The sequence below is a fragment of the Haliotis rubra genome, unplaced genomic scaffold (genome assembly GCF_003918875.1).
Source record: "Haliotis rubra isolate DU_JTF1 unplaced genomic scaffold, ASM391887v1 Scf26, whole genome shotgun sequence".
In the NCBI taxonomy this organism is placed as follows: Eukaryota; Metazoa; Mollusca; class Gastropoda; order Lepetellida; family Haliotidae; genus Haliotis; species Haliotis rubra.
This window is the reverse complement of record NW_025766669.1, coordinates 3780519-3807570: the sequence shown is the minus strand read 5'-3', so window position 1 is coordinate 3807570 and position 27052 is coordinate 3780519. Positions and strand designations below refer to the sequence as shown.

Genomic DNA, 27052 nt, shown 5'->3' with positions numbered 1-27052 from the left:
GTGTTGAAAGATTGAACTTTGTGAATGAGTATAGTTTTACGCCGCAGCTTTTAACAACATTACATCAACACAGAATAATTAGAAATGCTAAACACATTGCCACCTTACGTAGAGGACTATCCCAGACTTGGCTGACAAGGCGATTCATGAAAATATCACATTAGTCCGAGATTTTAAACCAGTGATGATAGGGATGACTGGTTACATTGTGTCTAACGCTCTGAGGGGTGGTGGGGCGGTTGGGTAGCCTGGAGGCGTAGCCTAGTGGTTAAAGCGTTCGACCGTCACGCCGAAGTCCCGGGTTCGAATCCCCATATGGGTACAATGTGTGAAGCCCATTTCTGGTGTCCCCCGCCGTGATGTAGCTGGAATATTGCTAAAAGTGGCGTAAAACCATACTCACTCACTCACTCTCTGATGTTAACATCACTCACCATCGCCGCTGTCGTCGCCCAAGCAGCTGAATTATAGATATCATCATTATAATCAATGAGTTCCTCTTCCAAATCTTTAGAGGGGCGGTGGGGTAGCCTAGTGGTTAAAGCGTTAGCTCGTCATGACGAAGACCCGGGTTCGATTCTCCACATGGGTAAAATGTGTGAAGCCCATTTCTGGTGTCCCCCGCCGTGATATTGCTGGAATATTGCTAAAAGTGGCGTAAAACTAAGCTCACTCACTACAAATCTTTAGATGAGGGCGACTCACGTTATTCTGTTGCCCAAAAGAAAGCGTTCTGCATGAATGTTATTTCATTTTGGAACCTTCGGTCATGGAGGTATACTGTTATTGCACGGAAGTTTATATTTTGGTACAATCCGTGCCGTGCTCGTCAGTCTTGTTATTAAAATACTCCTTTGACTGGTATCAAACAAACAAACAAACAAACACGACCCTTACTGCGAAAACAGAACACAGATGTTACAGGGAGCTGTATACGGTAGTGTAAGAGGATTTATTCCTCGAGCAGTTTGTCTATTGCTGGCACGAGTTATCTCCCTTTCACTGTTGTTGGATGGATGCTCTCCGCGTGAGGAACCAAGACGCCCTTACCATCTTCAGAGACTATACACTGATGTGGTATGATACCACAACATGGCCTCTGGTTTAATCAACACGTGCGTGTTTAAAACGATATGAACAATAATGATTGCAATTCAATCCCTGTTTTACATATAAAATTTGTTTTTTTTACCATTATGCTGTAAAACCGGTTACAACCTGCGTATCTTTAGATACTTAAACTGTTAAACAGTGAAACGAATAGTCGATGCAGTTGCCTCCCCTACATAGTTCATTCACCCCGTTGAAACCCCGTTGAAATATACACATAGAACGTAATTAAACACCCCAGCATTTTCGCAATGCTAGGTTTTCAGCACGTACATAAAACTTCTCGTGGTGACCACGATGAAAAATCATGAGTTCTCTACCGTATGATCCGTTGCCTCACAAAATACTCAAAATGACTGGAATCTATGTTGATTTTACGTTGATATTTGCCCATTTAAAAAAAAAATCCTACTGATTTTCATACAAAACTATGTGTGTACAAGTATGGCCCTAGAATGTTTAATGTTGAATTTATTGGTGAATGTGAACATTCAAAATATCATTTTGCGTGTCTTACACGATTCAAGGTCAATAACGAGTGTAACCTCCATGTGACTGTATGACAGCCAGCACCCTCCTCATACCCACTGTCAGCCTCCTGATCCTCTGAAGGGGCAGTCAACGCCATTCCTCGTGTACAGCAGTTTCCAATTGGGCCAGGTCCTGCACAGGAGGATCCCTTTGTTGCACTGGACTTATCATATCCCAGATATGCTCCAAAGGGGTAGCCTAGTGGTTAAAGCGTTGGCTCGTCACGCCGAAGGCCCGGGTTCGATTCCCCACATGGGTACAATGTGTGAAGCCCATTTCTGGTGTCCCCCGCCGTGATATTGCTGGAATATTGCTAAAAGCGGCGTAGAACTAAACTCAGTCAGTCAGTCCAAAGGGTTAAGATCGGGGCTCATTCAACCGTTCTTTGTGTAATAGAACGGTAGATTATAACGAGTCTCGTTGCATTGTTGTATTAGTACGTCAAACAGGTTGTTTTTAATTTAGTCAGGGGATTCGTCAAAATATATTTGAACAACTAACAACACAACAGTGATGTGTTAGCACGCGTTTTAGTACCAGTCAATAATTATCCTAATGTATATTAATACTTTAACGTTTTAGTCTTGTCTCAATAATTTTCATATTTGTATGTGGATTTAAAGCTGTCATCGTGTCTCATAGGTCGTAGGGCCGGGTGGTCTACATTTTTTATTGTAAGTTTTATGTGATTTTAACTTGTCAATTGTATACCACATGATACGTTAATTAACTTGGCGGTGGGGTAGCCTGGTGGTTAAAGCGTTCGCTCGTCACGCTAAAGACCCGGGTTCGATTCCCCACATTGGCACAATGTGTGAAACCCATTTCTGGTGTCCCCCGCCGTGATATTGCTGGGATGTTGGTAAAAGCGGCGTAAAACCCAACTCACTCACTCACTAATAAACTATTTTCTCCTCCTTCTTCTTCCTCTCTTCTCTCTGCATCACTCATACACCAAACTGAATTGCCACAGAATATTGTAGACAACGTTTGAAATGCACATACCACTGTGGACGAAATTTGAAATGTATGGCCACTGTGGAATAAATCAAGCGACATATTTATGCGCCTTAGGTAATGACATCCGTTGGATTTATGATCTCGGTATTTTTTTAAGACGCATAAGTTTTCATTATGACGCACATAAGCGCACCACACCCATTGTTATTGTAGATCCGTGAAAAGTTAACGGAGTAATCTTGCTAATCGTGATGGTGATATTGACGTTTATATCAGTCTTTCATGAACCACTGACTTTTATCGACCATATTTATCTCAGTGTAACAAATTTTGATGAAGCGCAAATGTCTTTATTTGTAAAGCTGTAGTTTACAAAGCATATACCATGCTGGCTGAATTTTAGTTTGCTAATTTTGTTGAGTCGAATGTGTTTTTACGCGTTCGCATATCACAGATAACCTCGTCTTCATCTGTAGGGGCGGTAGGGGAGCCTAGTGGATAACACGTTTGCTTGTCACGCTGAAGACCCTGGTTCGATTCTCCGTTTGGATACAATGTGTGAAGCCCGTTTCTGGTTTCCCCCGCCATGATATTGCTGGTATATTGCTAAAAGCGGCGTAAAACTGAACTCACTCACTCAATCACTTTATATGAGTTTGTTTTGTTACGGAAAGTGAAATTGAATCAAGTGTGTTGTCTCAGTGGTACTGTATAGTGAATGAGTGAGTTTAGTTTTACGACGCACTCAGCAATATTCCACCTATATGGTGGCGGTCTGTAAATAATCGAGTCTGGACCAAACAATCCAGTGATCAACAGCATGACCATCGATCTACGCAATTGGGAACCGATGACATGTGTCAACCAAGTCAGTGAGCCTGACCACCCGATCCCGTTAGTCGCCTCTTACCATTGTCACAAGAGTTTCAATGGTCATTTAACAACCGATGACAAGTGTCAACCCGGATCTTCACGGGTTACTGTATAGTGACCTGTCCAGTGACCCGTCCATGGACTCAATGCAGTGGCGTTTTGGGGATCGTAGTGACCCCGTACCATATCACTACAGTACCCGTGAAGATCCGGGTTAGAATTGATCCTCAGCAACCCATTCTTGTGGTAAGAGGAGACTAACGGGATCGGGTGGTCAGGCTGGCTGACTTGGTTGACACATGTCATCGTATCCCAGTTACGTTGATCGAAGCTCGTGATATCAATCACTGGATTGTCTGGTCTAGACTGGATTATTTACAAAACACCGTTATATAGCTGGGCAATTGCGGCGTTCAACAAACAAACAAAGAAGTAATTGCACCAAAGTCAACTATGTTTAGCTCAGACAGGACGCACAACCTATTGGGGGTGAAAGTGAACAATGTTGACCCGATTTAGCAGATGAGGCAGACAGTGATTTAGTTCTTTTAGATCTCCGTGTATTGCGCCGCTGTCAACAAATTTTGATCAAAGAAACCAAAGAACGATGGTGTGATTACATTAAGCTAACAGCATGTTGTTATTATACAAAATATGTTTGAGGTCGATTTACATGTAAACGACAATATGAAGTGAACAAAGCTCAAATGTTGCACTTCGAAATGACTCTGATTTAACCTCACTGTACAATTCAAGCGTATCCTAAATTTCTAACACCGACCTTCCAAACCCCGCTGTATAACACAGTCTTAACGTTACGTTACATCTCACTGGAATTCCTTTTCTATTTAGATGAAATTATTTGTTCCGATAAAAATGATACTTTCAGAGAGGGAGCGTCAGGCCAGTCCAGCACTCCTCACCCCATGGCCCAAACGTAGCGTTAACAACTGTAAAACACACACGAATCAGGTGCGGGTACAGCTTTTTGAGAAAGTGTCTGTGTGTGTACGTGTGTGTGCGTGTGCGTGTGCGTGTGCGTGTGCGTTTTCACGAGAGTTTCAATGATTATTTCAGGACAAAAAAACTTATCGCTCAAGAACAACGACAAGGCCATTGCCTGCATCAATCGAAACTTTCGTTTGTAAACATTATCAATGTCTTAGAAACAGGTACCCCCTATGATCTCAGCTGTGTGAGTGAGTGAGTGAGTTTAATTTTACGCCGCACTCAACAATATCGCGGTGTCTGTAAATAATCGATTCTGGACCAGACAATCCAGTGATCAACAGCATGAGTATCGAGCTATGCAATTGGGATACGATGACATGTTTAACAAGTGTCAACCAAGTCACAGCGAGCCTGACCACCCGATCCCGTTTGTCGCCTCTTACGACAAGCAAGGGTTGCTGAAGATCAATTCTAACCCGGATCTTCACTGGTACAAAGATGAAAAACTAATGAAGAACTTGTTAAACTCAAGAAATATCAATATAATATTATCTGTTTCAATATTCCTAAAAATATTCTTGAAGTTAGACTTTGATACGTCTGTATTATAGGTCACATGACCTGAAATATTGAATAAAACTTCTGTCTGTCCGCATCAACCGAAACTATGGAATCCTAGAAGGGACATTGTCGCCCTCTGAACAACAAGCAAAAATAGTCAAACCAACCAAAGCGCGACAAATGCGACAACGCGACATTTCGGCCATTTGTCGCATTGTCGCGCATTTTGAGGCTCTTTTCCACATCCTAGGTGGGGCAACAATGCGACAACGCGACATATCTGACCTTGAAAATTGTCGCTATGTCGTTTGTTGCCCTTTGGATGAATAGAAAAATATTTTTCAAAACGCGACAATGCGACAAATGGCCGAAATGTCGCGTTGTCTCATTGTTGCGCTTTGGTTAATTTTGCCTCTTTTTGCTTGTTTTTGAGAGGGCGACAATGCGACAACGTGACAATGTCCCTTGTAGGATACCATACGAAACAAATGACGTATTACTTTTGGGATTTTACACATCCTAGATTACAAGCTCCATTTCCAAACCTTGCTATACAGGAAACCTGTATTTACCGGGCTGTGCAACTTTACCACATCACAGTCTTGGTTGGAATGCGGAACATGAACGGTTGTTGTTTGAATCGCGTGTGTTATCAAGTCAAATACGTGGGCCTCCTTGCCCGTTATGCCATGGCGCCGAGTTTCATAAAATACAAAAAAATGTTCAAAGGTGAATTCTTAAAGTGATTTAAAAATAGCCACCAGTCTGACTAAAAACGCCCTATTCAAAATTAATACAGCGTATACAAGCATTTCAAAGACATCAATGGAGTTACGTTTTAATTTAGATCTAAATATACATTGCTGAGATTAACAGAGCCGATAAAGAAGGGTATTATTAGAAGATTGTTGCTACAAAGAAATCAATAGATTCATGAAGTCTGGAATGTTTATCCTGGGTTAAGTAGGCAGACTGCGGCTGCCGACATCATACAGATTGCTTTGTCCATAACGCTGTTGTTCCACCTCGTTATAAAATTACATTTTCGATAAAGTTGATGTTTCACGTCGACGGCACAACGGCGGCCTTTACCGGGGAGACAATGAGGTTAACCTTATCAGATTATATATGGTACCTCGCGGTGCATCATGGGTGATTTCATTATAAAATGGGAAGGGGACGTTGGGCTTAATTGCAAGGTGAAAGGTCATGGTCGTCCTCAAACAGGAGGTGAAGGTTTCTGTCAGATTCTAACAGAGCTTGTTGGGTAGTCCAGTAGTTAAAGCATTCGCTTGTATTACGGGTTTGAGTCCGATTATTTGAAGCTCATCGTTGATGTCCATGTTTTATTGCTGCGGAAGAAGAATATTTTATTAGAAGAACGTCTCACTTGTATACAGCATTATGTTGAAGCAATTAAAATATAGATACATTAACATTATAATTATACAACCAATTGCTCAGCGATTTATGAGAGACGCTACATTTTATGTAAGCCCACAGTAAAATAAACTAAAAGATGTAAAATTATGAATAAATATATAATACAATGTATAAAATATATCAATATTCCTTCGGGTAAATAAAATATCTTGGCAGATTCTGGCATAGTGAAAGGTGAGGGTACCTGTTGATACGATCCTAATACATTATTCTTTTATCATTTATTACGTTATTTATTAGATGGCCACTCGTGTAAAGCAATTAGAGAAAAACATGCATAGGTATTTATTACATTAACAGATATGGTTATGGGGTAGCCTAGTGGTTAATGCGTTGACTTGTCACGCCAAACCCCGGCTCGATTCCCCACATGGGTACAATGTGTGAAGCCTCGCCGTGATGTTGCTAAAACCATACTCACTCACTCACTCACTCTAGTCTTCTTAACACTTCATAACATTTCTTTGTATATCTATATGGTGGTTGACGTAAATCCGCGTAATATAGGCATATATGTCATAGGATAACGACCGCATTCTGCCAGAGTTGCTTTACTTGATGCCTTAGAACAATCTGTAATACACATTTACAAAACTTGAATGAACCTTTTCAGTTGGTTTACGATTCTCCCATCCCAAAAGCCCAGCCCTATAAAAAAGTATAGGCTTAATCAAACTAATTGCCATCAAAAAGCTGCCTCGATTGGCAGATTTTTTATGTTTTTGATAAAACGTTTTATTGGGTAAAGGTGTGACACCCATTTCTGGTGTCCCCCGCCGTGATGTTGCTGGAATATTGCTAAAAGCGGCGTAAAACCAAACTCAGTCAGTCAGTCAGTCACTCTTTAAACCAGACTGTATAAATGTACTATTAATCACAAGTTCCAAGAAGACGGGAATAAACACGGATCATAAATTTGATTGTAGAGAACCAACTGGTTAAATAACCTGTTTAACAAAGGCAACAAAAGTCTTGTAACCTCCTCAATTGACTCGGCGGGTATACCATCCTCCCCCGGCACCTTACCACATTTCAACTTAATAATAGCACTGATATAATAATTTCCTGATCACTTATACAGTTGGCAATTTCAATATCACTCTTATTACAAAATTCACAATGGTCCATATTGTGCCTTGACAAGAATTCAGAAATACATTTAGCAACGTCATTATTTGCGTTATCAGGGTTCAGAAGATGTTGAAGATATGCATGCCACCTACGTGAAATAAGCTGTTAACAAGCACTATCATAGCAATGTCTTTTGAGTACCCTCGGTACAATCCTTATCGTTTGCTGCATCACAGGCAACATGTAGACAACTGTCGTTGCGAAACAGAGAGAAGGGAACGAAGCGAGCAAATGTTGGCAACGCACTTCCCCTCGCTTCGGTTCGAAAAATATTTATATGTCAAAATATATTATCGCCACCATAAAAGGTAGGCAACCATTTCCTCATAGAATTGTGCTGTAAGAGTTTCAACCACATATTTAATAATTACCCACGTAAAATATACTTTATTCAACATTTTAAGCGCCTCTCGTGGTATGTCAAATCGTTCTTCGCATCCATTACCCCTGCCATCTTCCGGTTCAACGGAAGGAAGGAACAGGGGAGTTAACTCTAAATATTCTTGTTGAATCACACGTGTGAAGCCCTCACTTGCGAAGTTACCTCCTCTGCTTTCCTTCAGAAGCCGCTACGTTAGAAGTGTTTTTTTTTATAGCATAAATGTTACGAAAACTCTAGCAATAACTACGACAGATAGGAAAAATAGGTTTAATGGTAAAATAAAGCAATATGATATTTTTTATACTTTCTGTATATTTTTGTTTTACTTCACTGAAAAATAGTAAAATGAACTAACAGCTGTTGTTATCTCACATCTACCTTCACCTCCTCGACCAACTAAAGTATGTCAACATATAAGATATGTCGTGACAAGATATAATAAAACCTCGTTAGAATGAGAAAGCCACAATAACTCGGTGCGCCTAGTGGCTGCAAGAAGTTTTTATACCTCCAGGAGTTGAGATTGATAATACGATGTGCCGCTGAGATTGACATCCAATGATCAGGGAAAAATACCAGCGCCTTGAGCATGCACTAGTTGCCTGGATATGTGCGCCCTTCTTTGGCACAAACAGCATATCTTAAACGACACGATGGCATGACTCGTTGCTTTTACTACCGTCTCCGCCATGTCTGTGGCTTTGACTCCGAGGTCCATCCATGGTACGACCCTGAACATGTCCAGGGCATCATGGAAAATTATGCTTTCAAACTTCTGTGGAATAGGCCCATATACAGCCTCAGAAGAATTCCTGCCAACAAACCTGATCTTGTCCTTTTTGATAAAGCCAATGAATTTATTTTTATCATTGAATTTTCTGTCCCTTTTGACAACAATGTGATTGGCAAGATTCAGGAAAAGCATGATAGATATGCGGACCTCGCCTTTGAAATGTGTCGCTTGCATCCCAAGTACTCTGTCTTCAGGCTCCCCATTGTTCTCGGTGCCCTTGGTTTGGTACCTCCTGATCTCTTGGCGCAGATCAGGAGAGTGCCCGGGTTCTCCACCGGGAGAAACAGCCCTTCTGACACTCTGCAATGCAGAAGGCTGCTGTGTTGGGGAGCCTCATTCTTATTCCGGAAAGTTCTTGGTGGTTCGACTAGGCAGCGTTTACTGGGAGTAGTCCCATTCACTGTCTGGGCTGCGTGTAGAGGGGGCAAGGGCCCTGAGCTGATGACGAGCCTTACCAGCCTGACTGTGCCAGGATCACCCGAACCCTCTCTGCTGCATAATCTTTAATCTAGTTCGAACTAGTTCCTCCACTGATATTTTAGACAGCAACTTCACCTGGTCAGGACATATCAAAGATCACTGGTTATAATTGAGTAAATATTTAAAACATTCAGATCCAAAACATTGCGAAACACAAAACAAAATTTAAAGAACAAAAAAATTAGAACACAACTCCAAACCGAGTGAGTGAGTTTAGTTTTACGCCGACCTCAGCAATATCCCAGCTATGTAAATAATCGAGTATGGACCAGACAATCCAGTGATCAGCAGCATGAGCATCGATCTGCGCAATTGGGAACCGATGACATGTGTCAACCAAGTCAGCGAAACTGACCACCCGATCCCGTTAGTCGCCTCTTACGACAAGCATAGTCGCCTTTTATGGCAAGCACATGGGTTGCTGAAAACCTATTCTACCCCGGATCTTCACGGGTCACTCCAAACCGAACTTAACAATCCAGTTAAATGTAATTTTCACCACGATCATTCCCACCACCATTACCACAATCAAGATTTCCGAGTGTTACGAGGTTTTCCGAATGCATGTCAAAATACCGGTTTTCGATCAGCGTATCGCCATACCTATCGTTTTCGTGTGTGAACCGGTAAATACCGGTTAACCGGTTACATTGCGCAGCCCTTCTTGTTACCTTGCCTCGGTGACAATATTGAAAACGACAAGTACTGTAATACTAAGTGAGTGAGTGAGTGAGTTTAATTTTACGCCGCTCTAAGCAATACTCCAGCAATATCACGCGGGGGAAACCAGAAATGGGCTTCACACATTGTGTTCCCATGTGGGGAATCGAACCCGGGTCTTCAGCGTGACGAGCGAACGCTTGAACCACTAGGCTACCCCACCACCCCGTAATAGATTCATAGTTATCGGTTGAAAAATCAAAATTCAGTAACTAAAGCTCAACCAGAAATCACCTAGCAATTTTAATTAAATCAATATGCGAATTATGCATAATCACTTGAAAGATTTATTTCATGAATGTAAAGGCTTTTCTCACCCGTATAAATTATTTCAAGTATGAGTGAACACCCTCAACGTGTATAACCGTGCGCCTCAAGGAGAGTGAGTAGAACATTACAGCGCTTTGTTCAAAATTCCAACAATATCACGGCGGGGGACACCAGAAAGGGGTTCACAAATTGTACTCATGTGGAGAATCAAACCCGGGTCTTTGGTGTGACGACCCGTGAAGGTCCGGGTTAGAATTGATCTTCAGCAGCCCATGCTTGTCGTAAGAGGCGACTAACGGGATCGGATGGTCAGGCACGCTCACTTGGTTGACACATGTCATCGGTTAACAATAATGTGTAGACCGATGATCATGCTGCTGATCACTGGATTGTCTGGTCCAGACTCGATTATTTACAGACCGCCGCTGGGCTCCACTTGCACAAAGCGATCTTAGCGCTACAATGATTGTAACTCCCATTCTCCAACATAGGCTTAAGATAGTCGTAGCGCTAAGATCGCTTTATTGCAAGTGGGCCCTGGAATATTGCTGAGTGCGGCGTAAACTAAACTCACTCTCTCACTTTGTCCCGACTAGCGACCGCCCCTACAAGCCACAGGCCCTCGTGTCTTTGCGAGGATTAGAGATTTTATAAAATATATACACAAATTTGAGATGACCCCCCGACTCGAAATGCTTCGCAGTACAATACATCATAATGTAATATACTGTGAAGCATTTCGAGTCGGGGTCATCTCAAAAACAATATTTGTTTAATCATTAATCCTGGCAAAGACACGAGGGCCTGTGCTACAAGCATAGCGAGTGAGTGAGAGAGTAACTTCGGTTTGTCGCCGTTTGAACAGTTTTCAAGTGATATCACGTTTCACTGAATGGGTGTGAGTGGAGACACCAGAAATGGGCTTCACACATTGTACCCATGTGGGGATTCGAACCCGGGTCTTCGGCGTGACGAGCCAACGCTTTGACCATTAGGCTACCCCACCGCCCCTTCACTGAATGGAGGTACGTCCAGTAGACGTTGAACAAGTCTCTTCCGTTTGAAGTGTCAATACAGGAAGCGAGTACTAATTTGACGGAATCAGTCACACTGACCGCAACTGTCGTTCGGAGTATCCGTGCAAATGTTTTCTGCTGTGATTTATATGACGATTCAAACGTCTTAATACTTTTTAGTCAGTCTGTTGAATAAATAAAAACATTTGTCAGTCAACTGGTAAAATGTCGTTAACAATTTGGCTGTCACAAAGACCATGAAATAGACAACGTCTAAGTAGTATGTGATACTTATTAGTTAATGGTATCGCGATACTTTGAAGAAACGAAAGCGACTCCGTTGAATTCTACAAGAAAACATTACAAATATAACTAAAATAACTAGAATATATTTACCATATCAAGTAGTTACCTTCTTTGAGTGGCAAGTTAGAAGCTGGAAGTACAATATAGTACAAACTTTATTGAAAACAGCTAGCCGAGACTATGAGTGCGACGTTACGATACAGATTATTGTACCGTTGTCACGCTGGAATGGTTCCAAGAATCTGTATCGAAACGTCGCACTCACGAATAAAAGAAGTTGTTTTCAATAAAGTTTGTTCTATACAAGTAGTTACCGTGTTCCGGGAATGTGTCGGTCAGTACCAAGAGGGATATATCCATATACATATATCTGCAGCTGTCCAAGGAAATATGTCATATGACATGTGTCTTTAAAACAATGTAATATACATGTATAGAGGATTTTTCTCGTGACATTTCTCGTAACACGAAAATCGTGATATTTTCACACGTTGTTTTTTTGCATACCGCATATTTTACTTGACAAATATAAAATATGATATTTATCATATCATACATTATTCAAGTTTTGTGTCCTTAAATTGAAACATGAATCCGAGACAATTCGGTTAAGGAAATCCACATTCTCCCAAACTGTAAAATTATATAGACACTATTTTTTCTCCTTTGTTCACACACACAGATGAGACATAGTTCGGTATTCGAAAACATAATATAAATCGAAACAAAACATGTGTCAGTTGCTATCTTTTTACTTATTACATATATTCAATATTTTATTATTATTTATTTATTTATTTTAATTAATTAATTAATTAATTTATTTATTTATTTAAGCACTTTGGTCGTGTTAGTACTTGGTCATTTCTATGCTGACCGATGTGTCGGATAAGTCGAACTTTCCCCTTGGTTCCGACGAGTTCGACACAACGGGGTTTGACTTTATATGTGAAAACACTTTCCAAGAAAAGTATAAGTACTACTCTCAGAGTGAGGCTATAAACCGCTTGCATACAAAGTCCGCAGCATAACCTACTCTACCACTGCGGCTTCCACAAAAATAAGATCATTTACATGTACTTTGTTCATCCCTCTAAAAAGTGTTTTGTTTGTTGTTTAACGCTGAACTCAGCAATATTCCAGCTATATGGCGACGGTTTATAAATAATCGAGTTTGGACCAGACAATCCAATCAGCATCATGAGCATCGACCTACGCGATTGGGATTCGATGACAGGTGTCTGACCACAGGCTCCCGTTAGTCGCCTCTTCGGTGTCTGGAGACCAACAGGAAAGACCACACAGACGTCAGTGTTTTGATCACGTGACACGCCCGAGCACATCCGGTAGGCAGAAGGTAAACATAAAAACGAGAGAACCACACAAGCTGCACACATCTGATCGTCGACTACGGCCCAATGCTAGGAGTAAACAGTATCTGTTGACCATCCCCAATAGGATTCAATCCAAAATGTACTAGAATCCGCACTTTACAGAGAAAGTGTAATCCCAAATTTAACGTATGTTACATTGACTTCTTTCCTCAAAGGCATTGTGTATTCTGTCACAAATTTCTTAAAACTGTAAACATTTACTGTAACATGTAAAATGAATTCGCGTATGACAACGATTGCGTTCCATCGGATAATACAGGTCCAATCTATGGGCGCGTTGCAAGCCGTGAATCGCTTAGAGTGAGCAAATTAATCACTTGTCCCGGACATCAGCCGCTTGCCCACTCTCCTAAAATGGCAGAGTGATTACTTTGTGTGGTCGAGCTGCCCTAATGAAGAGCGAATTAGAAGAGTCTCGATGACGAGTTGATGAATTTATTACAATTTGTGACAACATTGAAGATGTGGAACAAACTGGTGATGCTGGGAAGTCAGCTTCTTTTACCCATTTCCCCGCTAATGCATTCAAACATTTCTTATTCAGCTGTCAAACTCAAATTTCCCTCAATCGCCATTTTGGCTTCACAAGGAACGACCTCAGTGAGCGATTGGTGCGACTGCAGGCGGCTGGAAGTAGCGCTTCGCAGTAATGTGAATTTCTGTAAATTGCTTGCAAGCGATTGGCTGTTGGCAACGCACCCTATGACTTTCGTCCCAGACAACGCAGTACCACAAACCATGACGTTACAGTTAGCACCCAGTACACCGTGACAACGGCGAACATAAGTAGGTGTTAGGTAGATATGACAACGGACATCGATGAGTAGGTGTTAGGTAGAGCACTGACAGTCCCCGTTAACCCCCGGTAACGGAGCAGGGCCGTGTTCGTCAACAGGAAAACTTTGATGTCGTAACGCTTGACCGCATCAAAAGACTGGTTTGTGGATTGGGGTGGCTCCACGGTCTGTACTCAGTGTACTAAGTCATAGTGTCAGAATATCGCAGTATCATGGTTCGGAAATAAATAACGTAAGACTTAGCGTGATACTTTGTTGATGTGCAAACGAGTATGGTGAATTATAGACTAAGCAAAGCACGTTGACCTTCAGTTTTATACAGGAAAATGTGGCAAGGGTTAACAGGTACAAACTTCACGAGGCAAAAATAACAGTGTAAATTTACGGAATTTCAGATGTTTAGCTTGTCGCTAATGAGAGACGTACACAAACATGGAAATTGAGAACCTGCGGCATGTTTACCGGGTTGACACAGTTTCCATTGTTCAAATAACAACCATAAAAGAGGAATTGTTTATACAAAATGAAATTTTGTGCATGCGCTATGAATCATATATGCAATAGATACCAGTATATACAGATGAACCATACACACATACCGGATCCTACACAAACAAAACCCAACAACAACACAAATACATCGTGTATAGACATGAAGATTATATTTTGTATACAAATTAAATAATACATTGGATCATGATCGTACATTAAATCCTATGAGAAACCACAAACAAATGATCCACATTCACAACCAATACACATTGCTGTTCTTTTCAAAAGCATTAGCGACAAAACACAACACAAAACGCATCACAAAACGCAACACAAAACCCCAAGATTGAATCATGAATCAAAGTGGATCAAACCCCAAACTTGACACGTACCGGAAATTATTTTTTTGAAGTTATTAATTTATTCACAATGGAATCAGATGCGAAAATATGTTTTTCTTCACAAAGAACAAGTGCATGTACAATAGATAAAACAGAAATTAGAAACTTACACAGGAAATAAATTATAGCACGAAGAAGATTATGTATCCGTTATAATGACCAGAATAGACTATACACGAAGAATACATCTTACATATGAACCATCAACATTAAAAATGAGATACTACGAGTTTGGGATAATGATACTTGAGATATTTTTTCAGTAATGGGATAATGGTACATGAGATACTTTGAGTTTGAGAGAATGATACATGAGATACTTTGAGTTTGAGAGAATGATACATGAGATACTTTGAGTTTGGGAGAATGATACTTGAGATACTTTGAGTTTGGGAGAATGATACATGAGACACGTTGAGTTTGGGAGAATGATACATGAGACACGTTGAGTTTGTGAGAATGATACATGAGACACGTTGAGTTTGTGAGAATGATACATGAGATACTTTGAGTTTGGGAGAATGATACTTGAGATACTTTGAGCTTGGGAGAATAACACACGAGATACTTTGAGTTTGGGAGAATGATACATGAGATACTTTGAGTTTGGGAGAATGATACTTAAGATACTTTGAGTTTGGGAGAATGATACATGAGACACGTTGAGTTTGGGAGAATGATACATGAGACACGTTGAGTTTGGGAGAATGATACATGAGACACGTTGAGTTTGGGAGAATGATACATGAGACACGTTGAGTTTGGGAGAATGATACATGAGACACGTTGGGTTTGGGAGAATGATACATGAGACACGTTGAGTTTGGGAGAATGATACATGAGACACGTTGGGTTTGGGAGAATGATACATAAGACACGTTGAGTTTGGGAGAATGATACATGAGACACGTTGAGTGTGAGAATGATACATGAGACACGTTGAGTTTGTGAGAATGATACATGAGACACGTTGTGTTTGGGAGAATGATACATGAGACACGTTGAGTTTGTGAGAATGATACATGAGATACTTTGAGTTTGTGAGAATGATACTTGAGACACGTTGAGTTTGGGAGAATGATACATGAGACACGTTGAGTTTGGGAGAATGATACATGAGACACGTTGTGTTTGGGAGAATGATACATGAGACACGTTGAGTTTGTGAGAATGATACATGAGACACGTTGAGTTTGGGAGAATGATACATGAGACACGTTGAGTTTGGGAGAATGATACATGAGACACGTTGTGTTTGGGAGAATGATAATGAGACACGTTGTGTTTGGGAGAATGATACATGAGACACGTTGAGTTTGGGAGAATGATATCTGATATCCTTGTTCTGTCAAGTGACATGGAGTAAAGGTTGGTAGTAGTGAACGAGGGTACAGTACAGAACGTACCCAAAGCACATTTTGTCAAGCGTTATATAACTTGAGATACTTTGAGTTTGGGAGAATGATACTTGAGATTACCTTGTGTTTGGGACGTCCTTGTTGGCGTCAACAACTGATGATGACGTTAGAAAATGTCTTTTACTACAGCTAACAATATAATGTATAACAAAATAGTTAAATTCGCGCGTGTATTGTATTTACGTAATGACTTCTAATAGACATCATCGCACTTCCACCATTTTGAAATATTAACAATTAGGCATTTTTCTTGCAATTGTCTTCATATGACATATTTGTTAACATCACAGGAGAGCCAAATTAAAGAACTGTTTGAAATCTTAGAATACCTCATAGCTTATTCAATTTTAAATAGACGAAGGGAATCTTTTTATTAAAAAATCATATTTTCCACATAAATGACGCACCTAACATAAAAGTTTATTCAAAGCAGCATGTCCTGATTGGCGAATATATGACAGGCTATTCAAATAACACACCATCAAACAAAGCCGAGTGACGCTGCAAAACAATGTAAATATATATAAACAACGTGATACATCATGCAGTGACATGTTACGACTTGGGATAACCCTCTGACGTCATAGAGTGTTTAGGAATAATATCTGAGACAACTTATACACAAATGTACGCACATCTACGCCACTAGACGACTCTCTTACGTTGAGCATAACAAGGCACATTTACCAGCTAAGATATTAATCATGCATGCTATGTATGGCCTCATCAGTGACATACGTATTGTATGGTATTGAATTGTGTAATCATTTTCTTGATAACTCGTTAGTCATATTGGACTGAATATTTACTGTTGTTGAGGGCCTTGGATGAAAACTTGTTATGAAAATGCTGGAAGGAAATGATAAATGATAATTCACCGGAAATGCTTGTGTTTCGGGGTAAAAAATGGGATTTGGTTTCCATTCATGTTCTGTTCAGTATGTTGTTGTGTCTTGATGAAATCACGGCGCTATGAATTATGTGGTTGACAAAAACCCCACTCTTCTCCATGTTAAAATATTAAAGTGACGATCCTTCAGCATGAAGGAGTATCAACCATGTTCATCAAAGCTACTAATCTTCATCCTATGTGACTCAGCAAGGTATTAATAAAAGCCTGATCGGTTGGTTGGGTAAAGAAAATCTCACCAAGACAACATTAGTTCATTCATTCTTGCAGCGAAGCATAATTGTTTAATGGTTGATTGTGCATATGTCTAACGGTGCTTTGCTCGTTACAACATACACGAACGCCATCCAGTCATAGTTAACCAAAAACGTCACTGCCATTCGATAGGGTGAATGAGATAATACAGTTTTGGTAAACTTATCGAAGGTAATGCATTTAGACCTGTTCTTGCCATTGGGGGATTTTAATTGGTCATATTTCATGGAATACAGAACATCAAAATGTATTGATATTTTTTGCCAAAATAAAGACACACGTATACTATGAGAACACACACACACACACACACACACACACACACACACACACACACACACACACACACACACACACACACACACACACACACACACACACACACACACACACACACACACACACACACACACACACACACACACACATACATACATACATACATACATGTTGATATTGACATGTGACATGAAGTTGAAACGCACTCACATTTATTTTTTATTTCAGTGTAGTTCTTCAACTTCACATTGTTAAAAAATATTCATCTTCTACGGTGTCCATACTGTTCATCTTTACATTATTCATCTTTTTATCATCTTTACAATGTCCATATGCTTGATCCTTTCATTACTCTCATTCCTCTGCATTACATTGTTCTTATTGTTCATCTTTACTGTTTTCATATTGTTTTCTTATTGTTCATCTTTACGGTGTTCCTTTGTTGATGTTTACACTGTTCTTATTGTTCATCTTTATTGTTTTCATATTATGTCTTTCAGTAGCATTTAGAAGTTGTACATTGTACATTGTTGTGTATTGACAATTCAACTTTCAACTCTATTATCTAGCATGAATTTTGATCATTATGTAATTAACTCTTCAACCTCACTTATACAGTACTCTCCCTAGTGCACTGTGATGTCACTTGCATTGTGACGTCATAACTCAGTTATGACGTCATAGTGACGACGTCATAGTCCTAACTGCCAGTTCACCGGATGAAGGGACCTGGAATGGTCTCGAAACGTCGTGAGAGAAATTAAAAAGAAGTTTAATCCATAAAAATATCTTGTTTCCATATTGTTTATCTGTACGGTGTTCCTTTGTTGATGTTTACAATGTTCTTATTGTTCATCTTTACTGTTTTCATATTTTTCATCCTTACAGTGTTCTTTTGTTGATGTTTACACTGTTCTTATTGTTCATCTTTACTGTTTTCATAATGTTCATCTTTACGGTGTTCTTTTGTTGATGTTTACACTGTTCTTATTGTTCATCTTAACTGTTTCACATTGTTCATCTTTACGGTGTTCTTTTGTTGATGTTTACACTGTTCTTATTGTTCATCTTTACTGTTTTCATAATGTTCATCTTTACGGTGTTCTTTTGTTGATGTTTACACTGTTCTTATTGTTCATCTTTACTGATTCACATTGTTCATCTTTACGGTGTTCTTTTGTTGATGTTTACACTGTTCTTATTGTTCATCTTTACTGTTTTCATAATGTTCATCTTTACGGTGTTCTTTTGTTGATGTTTACATTGTTCTTATTGTTCATCTTTACTGTTTCACATTGTTCATCTTTACGGTGTTCTTTTGTTGATGTTTACACTGTTCTTATTGTTCATCTTTACTGTTTTTCATAATGTTCATCTTTACGGTGTTCTTTTGTTGATGTTTACATTGTTCTTATTGTTCATCTTTACTGTTTCACATTGTTCATCTTTACGGTGTTCTTTTGTTGATGTTTACACTGTTCTTATTGTTCATCTTTACTGTTTTCATAATGTTCATCTTTACGGTGTTCTTTTGTTGATGTTTACATTGTTCTTATTGTTCATCTTTACTGTTTTCATAATGTTCATCTTTACGGTGTTCTTATGTTGATGTTTACACTGCTCTTATTGTTCATCTTTACTGTTTTAATATTTTTCGTCTTTACGGTGTACTTTTGTTGATGCCTACAGTGTTCTTATTGTTCATCTTTACTGTTTTCACATTGTTCATCTTTACGGTGTTCTTTTGTTGATGTTTACAGTGTTCTTATTGTTCATCTTTACTGTTTTCATATTTTTCATCTTTACGGTGTTCTTTTGTTGATGCCTACAGTGTTCTTATTGTTCATCTTTACTGTTTTCATAATGTTCATCTTTACGGTGTTCTTATGTTGATGTTTACACTGTTCTTATTGTTCATCTTTACTGTTTCACATTGTTCATCTTTACGGTGTTCTTTTGTTGATGTTTACACTGTTCTTATTGTTCATCTTTACTGTTTTCACATTGTTCATCTTTACAATGTTCTTTTGTTGATGTTTACACTGCTCTTATTGTTCATCTTTACTGTTTTAATATTTTTCGTCTTTACGGTGTACTTTTGTTGATGCCTACAGTGTTCTTATTGTTCATCTTTACTGTTTTCATATTGTTCATCTTTACTGTTGTTTTGTTGATGTTTACAGTGTTCTTATTGTTCATCTTTACTGTTTTCATATTTTTCATCTTTACGGTGTTCTTTTGTTGATGCCTACAGTGTTCTTATTGTTCATCTTTACTGTTTTCATATTTTTCATCTTTACGGTGTTCTTTTGTTGATGTTTACACTGTTCAAAATTGTTTATCTTTACATTGTTCTTAACAATGTCTAAATGCTTAATCTTTTCATTACTCTCATTCCTCAGCTTTGTGTCGTTCTTACTGTTCATCTTTACAATGTTCTTTTGTTGATGTTTACACTTTTCTTATTGTTCATCTGTACAATGTTCTTTTGTTGATGGGGCGGTGGGGTAGCCTAGTGGTTAAAGCGTTGGCTCGTCACGCCAAAGACCCGGGTTCGAACTTCACATGGGTACAAAAACGCGTGAAGCCCATTTCTGGTGTCCCCCGCCGTGATGTTGCTTGAATATTGCTAAAAGCGGCGTAAAGCTAAAACTTGATCTTTACACTGTTCTTATTGTTACTTATTACTTTTTTACATTTTTGCATTTTCATTATTGTTCATGAGTACATTTTTATCATCGTTCATCTTTACATTGTTCTTAATGTTTATCTTTACAGTGTTCTTAGTGTTCATCATTACAGTGTTCTTAGTGTTTATCTTTACATTGTTCATCTTTACAGTGTTCTTATTGTTCATCTTTACAGTGTTCTTAGTGTTCATCTTTACATTGTTCTTATTGTTCATCTTTACAGTTTTCTTTTTGTTCATCTTTACTGTGTTCTTATTATTCATCTTTACAGTGTTCTTAGTGTTCATCATTACATTGTTCTTATCGTTCCTCTTCACATTGTCCTTTTTGTTCTTCTTTACAGAGTTCTTAGTGTTCATCATTACATTGTTCTTAGTGTTCATCTTTACAGTGTTCTTATTGTTCATCTTTACAGTGTTCTTCGTGTTCATCTTTACAGAGTTCTTAGTGTTCATCTTTACAATGTTCTTAGTGTTCATCATTACATAGTTCTTATCGTTCCTCTTCATATTGTTCTTTTTGTTCTTCTTTACAGAGTTCTTAGTTTTCATCGTTACATTGTTCTTAGTGTTCAACATTACATTGTTCTTATTGTTCATCTTTACAGTGTTCTTTTTGTTCTTCTTTACAGAGTTCTAAGTGTTCATCATTACATTTTTCTTAGTGTTCATCTTTACAGTGTTCTTATTGTTCATCTTTACAGTGTTCTTAGTGTTCATCTTTACAGTGTTCTTAGTGTTCATCTTTACATTGTTCTTATTGTTCATCTTTACAGTTTTCTTTTTGTTCATCTTTACTGTGTTCTTATTATTCATCTTTACAGTGTTCTTAGTGTTCATCATTACATTGTTCTTATCGTTCCTCTTCACATCGTTCTTTTTGTTCTTCTTTACAGAGTTCTTAGTGTTCATCATTACATTGTTCTTAGTGTTCATCTTTACAGTGTTCTTATTGTTCATCTTTACAGTGTTCTTAGTGTTCATCTTTACAATGTTCTTAGTGTTCATCATTACATAAACTCAAGTACAAAAGAAACGCTACCAACTTTTCAAAATTACCCTGTGAAGAAACCACAAACACTAGAAACATGCAATAAAGTTTATTGAGACGACTGACATAAAAAGGTTTTTGATGATTGTCAACAATTATAAATAACGATATGGTACCAATGTTACAGAGGATTCTTTTAACGACACTTCAGCAATTTCATTTTCATTTTTTTACACATAAACTTCTGCTAAAGAAAAGTCTATAGCAATGACTATGGTGAACTCTAGTAGCGAGTATGGCCTCCTCGCGCCTCAAGACATGCATAGACCCTTCTACGCATTGATGACGTCAGTCGTCTGACGTCAGCAGGTGGAATGTTCCGCCATTCTTCTTGGAGGGTGTCAGCGAGTTCTTGATGGTTTGTTGGGGATGTTGACGGCGCCGAACACGACGATCAAGAGCGTCCCACAAGTGCTCGATTGGTGACATGTCAGGGGAGCATGCTGGCCACGGAAGAACATTAACGTTGTTTGCTTGAAGGAAGTTCTGTGTAATTCTTGCCACATGGGGTCTTGTATTGTCATGCTGAAGCAGGATGCCCTGTTGGCGATTGCGCATAAATGGCAGTACTGTGGGGCGAAGAATGTCATCGATATACCGTATAGCCGTCAGGTTGCCATTGACGATGACCAGTGGCGTCTTTGTTCTCCACAAATGCCTCCCCCACACCATCACACTTCCATTCCATAGGGAACGACCTCCTGAACGCAACAGGCGGCCTGTCGTTCCCCAGTACGACGATAAACCCGTGCCCTGCCATCGTTTTCTGGTACAAGAGAAATCTGCTCTCGTCGCTAAAGAGCACTTCTGCTGCCATTGACGTCGCTGCCATCGTCGTACTCGCTGTACCCACTCCAGTCGTCTCTGTCGATGTGCCTGGGTCAGCCGCCGTCCCCGGAACGGTCTGTAAGCCCTGATGCCAAAAAGCTCTAAGCCGCCTGGTCACTGTGTGTCGACTGACACGACGACCTAACGCCAACGCCGCCGATGACGTCACCGTCAGGAAACGGTTGCGCAAGTGCAATGTGCGCAGGTACCGGTCCTCGCGTGGTGTGTTGTAAACCCTGGTCGGCCAGTTCTGGGTCTATCAGTAGTCTGGCCAGTCTGTCGATATCGTTGGACGAGTCTGGACACTGTTACGCGGTGACATCCGAGGGTTTGAGCGACGTGGTCGTGAGTGGCGCCCATCTCCAATATTCCCAATGCTCTTTCTCGCTGCTGCGCTGTCAATCCTCGGCATTCTTCTGGGTGTCGTTTTGAGACAATGATGCTGTGCTTGCCTTCTGCATCGAATTTATACCCCAGTCGAACGAAAATTGTATTTTAATGACTAAAAACGTGCATTTCATGTTTTTGTTTGGAAGTGTACAAAGCAAGGATTCTGTTCCAATTTTTGTTTGTAAACACCTAAGATGTGTTCGGGTGATATAGTTCCTGTACCTGGAAACTAAAAATTTTTTTTAGTAATTCATATTTTATAATTTTTTTGTTTGTAGCGTTTCTTTTGTACTTAAGTTTAGTTCTTATCGTTCCTCTTCATATTGTTCTTTTTGTTCTTCTTTACAGAGTTCTTAGTGTTCATCTTTACATTGTTCTTAATGTTCATCTTTACATTGTTCTTATTGTTCATCTTTACAGTGTTTTTATTGTTCATCTTTACATTGTTCTTATTGTTCATCTTTAAAGTGTTCTTAGTGTTCATCTTTACAGTGTTCTTAGTGTTCATCTTTACAGTGTGAACCGCCGTGATGTCGCTGACTTATTGTTTGTTTGTTCGTTAAGTTCCTGTGATGATGATGATGATGATGATGATGATGATGATGATGATGATGATGATGATGATGATGATGATGATGATGATGATGATAGGATATCTATATAGCGCACATATCCACGCAACTAGTACATGTTCAAGGCGCTTGAGTGTTCCCTTGATCAACGGACATTTTCTTTCTGGCATTTTGTAACCAACTCAACTCCCTGGGGAGTATACAACTCATGCAGAAAACCATGGCTAATAAAACCAAACAGCCGAAAATATTAGATTACTTGTAAAATCGTCAAAGCATAACGTAATATTTTATGACACAAATAAATATTTAATTCCCATTTGACGACCATTGCGATTTATGACGTCATCAATGGAATGTCATAACACGTTAACATTATTAACAATTCGTATGATTTGATGTATCAAGCTTTAAAGCTGTGTGTTATGCTTTGAACAGCTCACGCCATTCTGAATAAAAAAAAAAATATACCAATGGTGAATAACATGTTATGATACATTTTCTTTGTCATCAATTATTCACTGCTGTGATCATGGCAACAGATAAACACAATTGTTTATGAATGTCTTATCCAAAAGAATTCATAATTATATAACACCATTTGTTTTGTCTCATTACTGGAAAGATAATGACAAAATAGCGTGGTTGCATTGATAAAAGTAAGAACATCATATTACGTTCACGTGGGCTTTAAACACACGTTACGGACACCCTGTTGTTTTTTCAGATGAAATACATTGTTTACGCTAAAAGTTGAAAACTCCTAGATTCAAGTACCGGAAAGTGCGATTATATAAATCCTTCAAGGTCATTTTCCCAACGTTTCCCATTTGTTAATAGCAGTTTGGTGTGCTCTGGATGTAATACGTATAACTTTCCAGAGAGATTAGTGAGTTATTTGATTGTGACGTCATGGTAACCTATTATGTCACAGTGGTAAGGAAAATCGATGTAACTTCATTGTATGGCTATCGTACAGGAAAGATCCTTTAAACTAAGCCAGAAGATACCTCTGATAAATCCAGGTACATTATGACTGACTGACTGACTGACTGACTGATTGACTGTATGAACGAACGAACGAATGGACGGACGAAGGGATGGACTAACTAACGAACAATAGAATTGCTTTGCAAAAATACTCCAAGTAATTTCCACAGGCTGAATTGACAGATTGGACGAACGAATGAATACATGATGAAAGAACGAATGGATGAACGAACGAACGAACGAATTGCTTTGCAAAATACTCTATATTTTCTGATAATTTCATCCGAGACGATGAACGAAGGAATAAAAGATGGAATGAACGCATGGCTGAACGGCTTCGTAACATATCCTTTACAATACCACGGTAGAATATATGTACAGTGCACTCTGTCTAATTCGGACCAGCTTGGGACCGACTTAAAAGTCCGAATTATACAGTAGTCCGAAGTACACAGATTTTAATGGAGTTATCTCCCTATTATCAGCAGAATTAAAATTATAAACTATTTTTCGCAATGTTATTGAAAACAACGATTCTCGGACACCTGCTTCGGCAGCGGGTCCACAATAACATTGTCAAAGAGCAAAGTAACGATGTTTCGAGGAAATCATGAAATAAATTGAATAAACTAATGAATGAAATCAACAACAACATTCATAAAAGTTGTCAAACGTACATATAAAATTACTATTTCTATCTTTTTTGTGCGATCATGTAATGTAAGTCAAGTCACTGACAAGTGACATCTCGGTTCTCGTCCCCTCAATCTTCACGCTCGGACACGATGATCAATGCTAAAAAAAAATATATACATGAAGCATTTTTTGTCACAGGTCATAGCCTAGCACGATAAGTATGTAGACAATAGTTGCTGAATTGCTGGACCCTCTACGTCACCACCTGGGTCCTGCAGCATCATCTCAGCTGATATTTACCGTTTAATGCTCGGTTATCAGCTGAAAGCGGTTAACAATGTAATTAATTTGGTGACAACCGTTGTCCATATCAGTCAATCAAAATAGTTTAAGCCTATCGGCGAGTTCAAATGGCCGCTTGACAGCTGGTAATTCGGCCAGGTAACGTCACTCTCCATGGTCAGCAGATCAACACAATGACATACATTTCAAGCATCGAGATGGATATTTCCTTTGACATGTATAGCCGCAGGGAAATAACTGTATAGCCGCCAGGGGAAGTACCAAAGCGGCATCGTTTTTTAATTATTTTCTCTCGTTAAACAAGATTAAACTGCCTGAAATTTTGTCAGGGTCTATAATTACATGTTAGTAAGTATGTATGTTAGGAAAAGTATTTTTTTTATTTATCTTAAGAGGAAACCATACTTATCAAATAAGTAGTTTTGAAACGGTCCCCGAATAAAGTCATACGTGGGTTTGCCCAATTAACATAATGTACCGTTAAAGGTAATGGATGCGTTTACTGTTTGCTTCGTGAAGTAAGTCAACCTGAGAGATCACAAATTTATATTGAATTTGATGTTATTATTTTATGTATATATGAACCTGCGTTTCAATAACCGAAAACACTAAAACCTTGATCATCAGACATCGAATCCCGTCAATCTAGAAGGATTCCTTTCACGTAACATCATTACTCAAACAATCGGGAATATCAGATAGTACAACATATAAATCATTTCACTGGTACAGTGAAAATACCAAAAATAAAGGTTTCTCTGACCAACGGGGTCTTACTGTCGCAGTTTTAATATCATAACTTTGTTTCATCTAAAATGACGCTTTACCTTTATTCCAATATACTAAGCTTGGCTTGTGTTTTTCCCTATCATATGAATACAAGAACATTCATTAACTACAGCATACCCTTCTCTCTTGTCCTTTACTTTCTAGTTATTAGATTACCTTTTACGACAACATAATTACTGGTCAGTAGGATTTTAAGCATGTAGTTCTTCTGGGAGAGCATATAGTCAACATCAAATTTAGTGAAAATATTCGGATTCACAAAGTTCCTGGTTAACAAATCAAGGGTTTTGTTGACAGAAATTGCAGTCAAGATTAGGAATATGATTGGAGATTAGAATTGGCCAACCAATTGCAAAAGTTATCAACATGTTACAAGGCTGAAACCAGTCCCCGAAATGCTTCAAACTTATATCATCCGAAACGGAACTGTGCTTCCATTATCATATATACTAAGGGAAATTAAACCAATAAGGGACTACATGAAAGCACAAGTGTTCCTTTATTCTTTGGCAGGTGTCTTCACAAGCTTTGTATCGTACTGTGTGTGAGAACCTAAGAATGAATAGAGTAATATTGCGTTGAAGCGGTGTTCCCTAGTTTTTTCCCTCAGTAAACATCAACGTTAAATCATAACCATTTCTAATACTTAGGTAATTAATTGCCACAATTAAACATGGGTGTATACTTTTCTTTCCTTGCCCAGCTCAGTAACTCATGCTTGTCGTAAGAGGCGACTAACGGGATCGGGTGGTCAGGCTCGCTGACTTGGTTGACACATGTCATCGTATCCCAGCTGCGTAGAACGATGCTCATGCTGTTGATCACTGGATTGTCTGGTCCAGACTCGATTATTTACAGACCGCCGCCATATACCTGGAATATTGCTGAGTGCGGGGTTAAACCAACTACCCAACCAACCATGCCCGGCTGTATCTACGTTCTCTACCCACTCTCCTACCCAGAGTTCCATGCGGCAAGCCAGCATAGTATCTCTGCCACAGGCCAGAAAAATGTGGCGATTCGTCACATCTTGCAATGTCCATTCAATATAATGTACAGATTACTTTAACTGTTTTATTTTTGACGAGTCTACACATCTAACTAAACATCTTTAATAGAATGGTTTAGTTTCACTGAGAAAATATCCAAAAACATGTAACACTATTTCGATTTGCGTAGCGATCCTTTGTTTACATAGGCTGTACAGCTCCACGTGCTGTCATCGAAGCTGATGGAGAGCAAACGATGCAGCCAGTTTGATATCTAAATATGTACTGTCATAGACCTTACTGTCGCAGTTGTGGAAGAATATATATGTAACAATATAAAAC

At 39.1% G+C, this 27052-nt stretch overlaps 1 long non-coding RNA gene across 1 annotated transcript; it reads right to left on the bottom strand.

Moving 5' to 3' along the window:
• Window positions 1–3823: 3823 nt before the first annotated feature.
• On the bottom strand, window positions 3824–25876 carry LOC124279983. The gene is made up of 3 exons (XR_006899550.1): window positions 25753–25876; window positions 15171–15178; window positions 3824–3835 (listed from the first exon to the last, which is right to left on the bottom strand). It is a non-coding gene; the product is annotated as an uncharacterized LOC124279983 (long non-coding RNA).
• Window positions 25877–27052: the final 1176 nt, after the last annotated feature.